The sequence below is a fragment of the Erpetoichthys calabaricus genome, chromosome 2 (assembly GCF_900747795.2).
Source record: "Erpetoichthys calabaricus chromosome 2, fErpCal1.3, whole genome shotgun sequence".
Classification (NCBI taxonomy): Eukaryota; Metazoa; Chordata; class Cladistia; order Polypteriformes; family Polypteridae; genus Erpetoichthys; species Erpetoichthys calabaricus.
Window position 1 is genome coordinate 14441122 of NC_041395.2, and position 10442 is coordinate 14451563.

Here is a 10442-nt window from a genome sequence, read left to right on the forward strand (position 1 = left end):
TGCGACTTCTCTCATTGTGCTAAGTATCAAAGTTCGCTTGCGGTACCGGTTTATTAGCATGAATCCGAGACAGAAGCAGTGTGTTGAAGGGATGGGGCAGGACCCTCCTCACTAACGTGCCAGCCTCAGGGCGTATCTTACATCCACTTAGCTAGCAAACGAGAGAACTACTTAACGGATTTAGATCGGGTTTTTGTCTAGAATTTGCTTGAACATTCCGGTTTATTTTGCGACTCTCTCATCGTGCTAAGTATCAAAGCTCGCTTGCGGTACCTATTGTGACAGTTAAGGGTCTCCGTGACCCCTTGAACCCTCAGACTAGATGTCAGACACCAGATAAAAGTCCAAATAATGTTTTATTGTTAATAATAATAATAATAATAATAATAAATGTGCATAAAGCACCCTCCACTCCACAATACTCCAATAATAACTCAATAACAATAACCAATACACAATCCTCCACTCCCAGACGCGTTGCCACCCTTCCACCCAGCTCAGCTCAACGTCTGGGATTTCCCATCGTCCTTTTATATTCCCTGACCCGGAAGTGTTTCCCATCATTCCCTACAGTCCATGTGATTTCTTATCACTTCTGGGTCAGATAAAAAGTCCTTTTCTTCAACCCGGAACTTGCCTACGACAAACTTCCGGGTTATAGGGCACAAACAACTCTCTGGGCCTCCCTGCAGCGTCATCTGTTGGCCGCTGTGATATCCAGCAGGGCTGTAAAGGAAAACTCCATTGTCCATAATTCCCTGCTGGTCTTCAGGGCACTTCCATGCTACAGGGAGGGCTCCATCTAGCGGCCTGGGGGTATTGGCCGGGGTAAATGGCCGGCCATCCCTCACACTATTTATTAGCACGAATTTGAGAGAGACTCATTGGGCTGAAGGGGGCATGTGTCTACCTCGGGGTGTAACCTTAACTCTGCTTAGATAGCGAACGAGAGAACTACTTAACGGATTTAGATCTTTTTCTTTCTATAATTTGCTTGAACATTCCGGTTGATTTTGCGACTTCTCTCATCGTGTTAAGCATCAAAGCTCGCTTGCAGTACCGATTTATTAGCGCGAATTTGAGAGAGACTCATTGGGCTGAAGGGGGCATGTGTCTACCTCGGGGTGTAACCTTAACTCTGCTTAGATAGCGAACGAGGGAACTACTTAACGGATTTAGATCTTTTTCTTTCTATAATTTGCTTGAACATTCCGGGTGATTTTGTGACTTTTCTCATCATGTTAAGAATTATAGTTTGCTTGCAGGAGCGATATATTCGCACTAATCTGAGACAGAGGCTGCAGGCCGAGAAGAGAGGGAAGTGTGATATCAGGAGTAGAGAGCTGGGCGGGCCCGCCTCACCATCCTGTTTCACTACTACGCGGGCGAAGTCATGGGGGATGGCTAGTATACGAGGGGGGACCCAAAAATAACTGTAAATATTTTTAAAACGTGTTTAATTTAATTTTCTGTACAAACTACATTTAGTCTCCTTCAAAGTACTCTCCATTGGCGGAAATACACTTATCTAACCGTTTGTTCCATTGTTCGAAACATTTTTTAAATTCGTCTGAAGTAATGCCCATTAATGCTCTGGTCGTTTCTTGTTTTACCTCTTCGACGTCAGCAAAACGCCTTCCTTTCAAGTCTTTTTTCATCCGAGGGAACAAAAAGAAATCACACGGAGCTAAATCCGGTGAGTAGGGTGGGTGGTTCAGGGTTGTCATACCGTTTCAATAACAATAGTTTCTGCAACACTTTTTTCAAGAAGAAAACAAAATTTCACTGCCGCGCGTTGCTCACGATATTCAGCCATCGTAAAAAAACGACGCTTGCACAAAACTACTTTTACAAAAAAATTCACTGAACACAAGCACAACCTTCCAGACTGATGGCACTTGGCAGACTGACTTGTGAGGAGTGTAACTAGATCGCCCTAACGGCCCAACCATGTACTACAAGTACCAACCTAACAACAACAAAATTCCGGTTATTTTTGGGTCCACCCTCGTATATAGAAAATCCAACATCTGTCTGTCTGTCTGTATGTCTGTCTGCTTTTCGTGAGAGAACTACTTAATGGATTGTTTTCAATAATTTGCTTGAACATTTCGTTGATTTTGTGACTTTCTCATCATGCTAAGTATCGTAGTTCGCTTGTGGTACCAATTTATTAGCGTGAATCCGAGAAACACGCTGCGGGCCGAGGGGAGGGGATAGCGGGCAGGGCCCTCCTCACTCACGCCAGCCTCCGTTCGAGTTGCTCTACCTCTCGCCACGTTTTGGAGTGTACCTTGCCTCCGCTTAGCTAGCAATACCTGTTTGTTTGTTGATTTTTAAAGTTTGTTCTGTCTCACTACTATGCAGGCAGAGCTGCAGGGGACAGCTAGTATATCTCTATATTATAATAAAAAAATCTTAGGACAAGACGTGACTTTTTGAGGAGACTTTTTGGAACGAAGTTCTGTGAGATGGAAACTTTTAACATGAGATTCTTTCAAGTCACGTCATAGTTGCAACCATCTATATATATAAAATTCCTATGTGCGTCCAGGTGTCCGTGTGTGGGTGTCTTCTGATGAAGTGCGCATGCGCGGGGCACGGTGCGACGAGCGATATTACTGTCAGAGAAAGTTAGAGGCATTTTACGGAAATACAAACCAGTATTACTGCGAGAGGAAATTAAAGGTACACAATACAGTGACGCATATTACAGCCACATACAAGCCAGTATTACTGTCAGAGGAGATTAAAGGCATATTACCGATGCGCACGCCTGTATTACTGCCAGAGAAAATTAAAGGTATATTATGGACGTACAAGCCAGCGGACGTACAAGACGGTATCCTTCAATAAGGGCGCGCACAGGCATCCTTCAATAGCAGAACTTCATTTTAACAGGTGACAAGAACGGTAATGTAGTACATATTCCGCGAATAACATTAGACACCAAAGGAGATCTTGATATGCCATTCGTATTAAAACGCTCACAGTTTCCAGTTAGAATAGCTTTTGCTGTGACAATTAACAAATCACAGGGACAAGTCATTTTATTTAATTGAGAGAAAGAAATTAAATTCAGTCATGGGCAGTTATACATTGCGTTGTCACGATGTAACTCCAAACATGAAATTAAAATTCAATTTGTAATTGGCGAAAACTTAATTAAAAAAATTGTTTTACAGTAAAAGTGCAAGTTTAAAAAGTATATGTGTGTTAATTTCAAAGCCAAACAGAACAAAATCATATTACGCAATAAATACCTCTAACACAACATGAAATATAATTTTCGTTCAATTTATTACGCTTTACTATCTTTTACTATGGTTAATTACTCGCTGTAATGTAAAATAGTTAGTACTATTATGCATATGTAACAATTCCCGTGAAAAGAACAATCTGTTTAAATTGTACATCCGCTTCTTGAAGAAAAGTTAATTCCAAATGTTGTTTTTACTAAAGTTTTAAAGTAAAAGTTAAAATAATGCATGTGTAACATCCATTTTCCAACCCGCTGAATCCAAACACAGGGTCACGGGGGTGTGCTGGAACCAATCCCAGGGCACAAACCAATCCCGGGCAGGGTGCCAACCCACCACAGGACACACACAAAGGCCAATTCAGAATCACCAATCCAGCATGTCTTTGGACTGTGGGAGGAAACCCACGCAGATACAGGGAGAACATGCAAACTCCATGCAGGGAGGACCCAGGAAGCAAACCCAGGTCCCCTGGTCTCCCAACTGCAATGTAGCAGCGCTACCCACTGTGCCACCCCATATGTAACAATTCCCATGAAAATAACAATCTCTTTAAATTGTATATCTGGTTAACCAAAACTGGGGGTTGGTGAATGAAGTGAGAAGGGTATACAGTCATATGAAAAAGTTAAATTCTTAATTAATGTCTTAATTCTTTGGATTTTTGCTTCTCATTGGCTGAGCTTTCAAAGTAACAACTTCCTTTTAATATATGACATGCCTTATGGAAACAGAAGTTTATTGGATTAACAGAAAATATGCAATATGCATCATAACAAAATTAGACAGGTGCATAAACGTGGGCACCCCAACAGAGATATGACATCAATACTTAGTTGAGCCTCCTTTTGTAAATCTAACAGCCTCCAAACGCTGTCCTCCGATAGCCTTTGATGAGTGTCTGGACTCTGGATGGACGTATTGTTGACCATTCTTCATACAAAATCTCTCTAGCACTAGAATTACCAGAGCCTACGAAAAATCTCGTATATCCGGCCCACCTTAAATCGCTTCTTAAATCCGTTCACACCTCTCCGCCAGCATCCTTTGTCCTCTAAATGTGCTAATAAAGACAAGCTGCCAGCAGCCGGCTATTCCATCCCCCCACCGACTTAGAACGTGAGCGAACTTCTCCCAGCTCATGCCTTGATTGATTATGTGGGAGTGAAGTGCAGTTTTGGAGTGGAAATAATAGATCGTTATTTGGAACACACGCATTTCATGTGTGTTCCATTTCTACAGTAATCTGTGTAAACACATTGTTAAAACAGAAACTTTTTTATATTTTAGTAATAAATGTTACAAAATGTAGTAGGCATAAACTATAGAATGTGTAAAGCCCGAGTTCCAAAGATCAAATAAACACTTTCACAAAAGCTTCAAGGATAATACAACAGCCTCTGTGGCGTAGCGCGTTAAGATTTGCTTCTTAGAGCACAGCAGCTTTACTGTGCCTCACAGACTTGAGTTCGATTTCCCACTGGGAATAAAGTGTTACTTTTTTTTTTTCTTTTAACCTCAAACGGACATAAAATTTATAAATTGGTATACACTGTCAGTTAATGAGATCGTTATATTTTCATGTGGGATGCTCCTTTTAAAATATTTTTTTAACAATTGAGACTGCAGTTAACATGAACAACTGTCCTTATAACTTATTTTTAAGATCCATAACAGACAGACAGACAGAGCACTGCGTAATAGAGAGACAGACAGGCAGAGAAGTCACTAGATATATAAATTAACAGGGAAGGCACGTGTACTGAAAGAAAAGAAAAGATCAACATGTGCGTTGTTCCTGCTGCACTGAATAAACTCACACGCTCTAACATCACCCCCCCCCCATCTGACTCTCTAAGTAACAGCACAAGTACAGACGCAAATCAAGTGTAATCAAGAGTCCCCGGTTCGATCCCCACTCACTCCTATATTTGCCGTTTTCAGTAGTAAGCTGCTCTTTTTGTTAATATTATATAGTACACACATGCACTTTGTTTGCGTCTGTACTTGTGCTGTTACTTAGAGAGTCAGATGGGGGGAAGAAGTGATGGTACGGCCCCCAGAGAGCCCTAATCTCAAGAGTGTGTCTGGGATTACATGAAGAGACAGAAGGATGTGAGGAAGCCTACATCCACAGAAGATCTGTCGTTAGTTCTCCAAGATGTTTGGAACAACCTACCAGCCGAGTTCCTTCAAAAACTGTGTGCAAGTGTACCTAGAAGAATTGATGCTGTTTTGAAGGCAAAGGGCGGTCACACCAAATATTGATTTGATTTAGATTTCTCTTTTGTTCATTCACTGCATTTTGTTGATTGATGAAAATAAATGATTAACACTTCCATTTTTGAAAGCATTCTTTGTTTACAGCATTTTTTCACACCTGCCTAAAACTTTTGCACAGTACTGTATATATATATATATATATATATATATATATATATATATATATATATATTGTGATCGATAAGAAAGTCACAAATACAAAATAAAGATTTAGGGACCGTCCCCCGTATATTGTCTTACATACAATATTGAAAAAATGAAGCGATTCAAAGTCTTGAAAGTACAATGAATAACAACTGAAAACAAAATGGTGGTTTTATAGAGCAGAAAAACATGTGACAGGAAATGGTTGGCAAAATGGTGATGTGGCAACAGGAACCGGAAGTGATGTGGTTTGTGGGTGCTGGAAGTGATGTCATCAATATTGACTGGAAGTGACGTCATCGCGGCCATTTTAAAAACCCGGAAGTTGCGGGATTAATTCTCTTCTTGTGTCCTGTTGGAAAAAAGAGTTCAGGTAAGTACCACGTGATATCCCTTTATCTCGCAATGTTTCACTCACCTTTAGGCTCTTTGAATGCCTCCTAATCGTACATGTGTGACAATATATATATATATATATATATATATATATATATATATATATATATATATATATATATATATATATATATATATATATATATAAATATATATATAAATATATAAAATCCAACGTCTGTCTGTATGTCTGTCTGTATGTCTGTCCACTTTCACAACTTAACGATTTTTTCTATAATTTCCTAGAACGGTTGATTTTGCAACTTCTCATATCGCATTAAGTATCATAGTTTGATTGCGGCACCTATTTATTCGTGCAAATCTGAAAGAGAGGCTGTGGGCCAAAGGGAGAGGAAAGAGGGACGTCAGGAGTGGGGAACCGGTTATAGCCCTCCTCACTCACGCGCCAGCCTCCATTCGAGTCGGTCTCCCTCTTGCCACATGTAGGAGCATACCTTGCCTCTGCTTAGCTAGCGATACCTGTTTGTTTGTTTACAGTAATCCCTCCTCTATCGCGGGGGTTGCATTCCAGAACCCCCCGCGAAAGGTGAAAATCCGCGAAGTAGAAACCATATGTTTATATGGTTATTTTTATATTGTCACGCTTGGGTCACACATTTGCACAGAAACACAGGAGGTTGTAGAGAGACAGGAACGTTATTCAAACACTGCAAACAAACATTTGTCTCTTTTTCAAAAGTTTAAACTGTGCTCCATGACAAGACAGAGATGACAGTTCCGTCTAACAATTAAAAGAATGCAAACATATCTTCCTCTTCAAAGGAGTGCGCGTCAGGTGCAGAGAATGTCAGAAAGAGAGAAAAGCAAACAAATCAATAGGGCTGTTTGGCTTTTAAGTATGCGAAGTACCGCGGCACAAAGCTGTTGAAGGCGGCAGCTCACACCCCCTCCATCAGGAGCAGAGAAAGAGAGAGAGAGAGAGAGAGAGAGAGAAAAACAAACAATCAAAAATCAATACATGCCCTTCAAGCTTTTAAGTATGCGAAGCACCGTGCAGCATGTCGCTTCAGGAAGCAGCTGCACAGAAGGGAGCAACGTGAAGATAACCTTTCAGCATTTTTAGACGAGCGTCCGTATCGTCTAGGTGTGCGAACAGCCCCCCTGCTCAATCCCCCTACGTCAGGATCAGAGAAAGTCAGAGCAAGAGAGAGAGAAAGAAAAGTAAGTTGGGTAGCTTCTCAGCCATCTGCCAATAGCGTCCCTTGTATGAAATCAACTGGGCAAACCAACTGAGGAAGCATGTACCAGAAATTAAAAGACCCATCCGCGAACCAACAAAAAATCCATGATATATATTTAAATATGCTTACATATAAAATCCGCGACAGAGTGAAGCCGCGAAAGGCGAAGCGCGAGATAGCGAGGGATTACTGTATTGATTTTTAAAGTTTGTCCTGCTTTACTACTTGCGGGCAACAGCTAGTCCTTTATAAATCACAAGCACCTTGTAACTGTAGGTATGTGAGCGCGCCTCAAATATCCATATATGGAGCATGCTAATCAGCCTCCCACTTGATACACGGAGACCCTGACTGGCGTTCAAGAGTGTCAGGCCGCACTCCAAATGTGAGAGTGTAAGATCATGCCCAGTATTATAGCGCCTCTCCTCTGCTTTTTGAGGGTCAGGGAAAGGCATGGATGGGTAGCCACTATTTCCTGTCACATGTAACGATGTGATTGCTATTACAATGATTAGTAAAAGGCCACGAGAAAAACTCAGGGCTCAGCCAGTTACCAATAAACCAGCCACCGCATACAGCACCATCACGTCTGTCAAAGCGACTTTGCCTCAACAGAAATGAATCACGTGCTGGCGCAGGCCATGGAGACGCAACATTTCTCAGCCTCATCTTGACATCACAGATGACTTGTGCAATAATTGAATGCCACTGGTCATAGTTAACAAAAGCAGCATCATTCTCAGTAGGCGCTCTTATTGCAATGAGGAAGCAGAGCCTGGGGACTCGGAGGTGGGCTCCCCCATCTCTGGGACTGAGGTCACCGAGGTGGTCAAAAAACTCCTTGGTGGCAGGACCCCGGGGGTGGATGAGATACGTCCGGAGTTCCTCAAGGCTCTGGATGTTGTAGGACTGTCCTGGTTGACACGCCTCTGCAACATCGCATGGACATCAGAGACAGTAGATTGGCAGACTGGGGTGGTGGTCCCCCTCTTTAAAAAGGGGGACCGGAGGGTGTGTTCCAACTACAGAGGGATCACACTCCTCAGCCTCCCTGGAAAAGTCTATTCAGGGGTCCTGGAGAGGAGCGTCCATCAGATAGTCGAACCTTGGATTCGGGAAGAGCAGTGTGGTTTTCTTCCTGGTCGTGGAACAGTGGACCAGCTCTACACCCTTGGCAGAGTCCTGGAGGGTGCATGGGAGTTTGCCCGACCAGTCTACATGTGTATTGTTGACTTGGAAAAGGCGTTCGACCATGTCCCTTGGGGAATCCTGTGGGGGGTGCTCCGGGAGTATGGGGTACCGGCCCCCCTGATAAGGGCTGTTCGGTCCCTGTACAACCAGTGTCAGAGCTTGGTCCGCATTGCCGGCAGTAAGTCGAACCCGTTTCCAGTGAGAGTTGGACTCCGCCAGGGCTGCCCTTTGTCACCGATTCTGTTCATAACTTTTATGGACAGAATTTCTAGGCGCAGCCAGGGTGTTGAGGGGGTCCGGTTTGGTGGACTCAGGATTGAGTCACTGTTTTTTGCAGATGATGTTGTCCTGTTTGCTTCATCAGGCCGTGATCTTCAGCTCTCTCTGGATCGGTTCGCAGCTGAGTGTGAAGCGGCTGGGATGGGAAGCAGCACCTCCAAATCCGAGACCATAGTCCTCAGCCGGAAAAGCGTGGAGTGCCCTCTCAGGGTTGGGTGCGAGATCCTGCCCCAAGTGGAGGAGTTCAAGTATGTCGGGATCTTGTTCACGAGTGAGGGAAGAATGGAGCATGAGATCGACAGGCGGATCGGTGCGGCGTCCACAGTGATGCGGGCTCTGCATTGGTCTGTCGTGGTGAAAAAGGAGCTGAGCCGCAAGGCAAAGCTCTCAGTTTACCAGTCGATCTATGTTCCTACCCTCACCTATGGTCATGAGCTATGGGTAGTGACCGAAAGAATGAGATCGCGAATACAAGCGGCTGAAATGAGTTTCCTCCGCAGGGTGTCTGGGCTCTCCCTTAAAGATAGGGTGAGAAGCTCAGTCATCCAGGAGGGGCTCAGAGTAGAGCCGCTGCTCCTCTGCATCGAGATGAGTCAGATGAGGTGGCTCGGGCATCTGATCAGGATGCCTCCTGGACGCCTCCCTGGTGAGGTGTTCTGGGCACGTCCAACTGGGAGGAGGCCCCAGGGAAGACCCAGGACATGCTGGAGGGACTATGTCTCCCGGCTGGCATGGGAACGCCTTGGGATTCCCCTGGAAGAGCTAGAAGAAGTGGCCGGGGAGAGGGAAGTCTGGGTATCTCTGCTCAAGCTGCTGCCCTCGCGACCCGACCTCAGATAAGTGGAAGAGGATAGATAGATAGATAGATAGATAGATAGATAGATAGATAGATAGATAGATAGATAGATAGATAGATAGATAGATAGATAGATAGATAGATAGATAGATAGATAGATAGATAGATAGATAGATAGATAGATAGATAGATAGATAGATAGATAGATAGATAGATAGATAGATAGTCATACAAGGACCGCACTAGCATTCTACACAATAGAAATTCTCCGTCTCTTCACACTTGCACTCAATAAGTGACACCTCCTTGTTGTTGAGTTGATTTCCTCAGACTTGACCTGGCCATTCTTCCATCTTTAATTGATCACACTTCACTTCTCAATCTCCCCATTTCTTTATGAAATTTCCATTTTTTTTTCTCAGTGTCAAAGATGTGGACATTGTGTTACTCGTGTGCACGTAGGAGGCAGCTTAAGGCTTTGGTAATGGTCGGAGTTGGCTCTGTATGCCAATGCCTTCTCTCTTCCTCTCTTCCTCCCTCTGCAGAACTGAAGACTGGCGGCCACCACCTCTATTGTCTTTTCCATTGTTTGCTCCTTCCTTCCTTGTACTCATATGACCTGAAGTTCTTTGATCTCTGAGTAAGTTCACTATTGGACTCCATCTGCTTTATTGTAAAATGAATGATTCCTTTTTGATGAATTATCTTTATATGAGGTATTTACCTTTTTCTGAGTCTACTTCTTATTTTCAAATTGTTAACTGATGATTTGAAGTTACTCTTCCATGGATGAGTGTGGATATGTGTGTGTTAATAGGCCTTGCAATGTCCTGGCACTCAGTTCTGGACTCTTACTTGATTTTAACTAATTGTTGCTGGTATAGACATTGG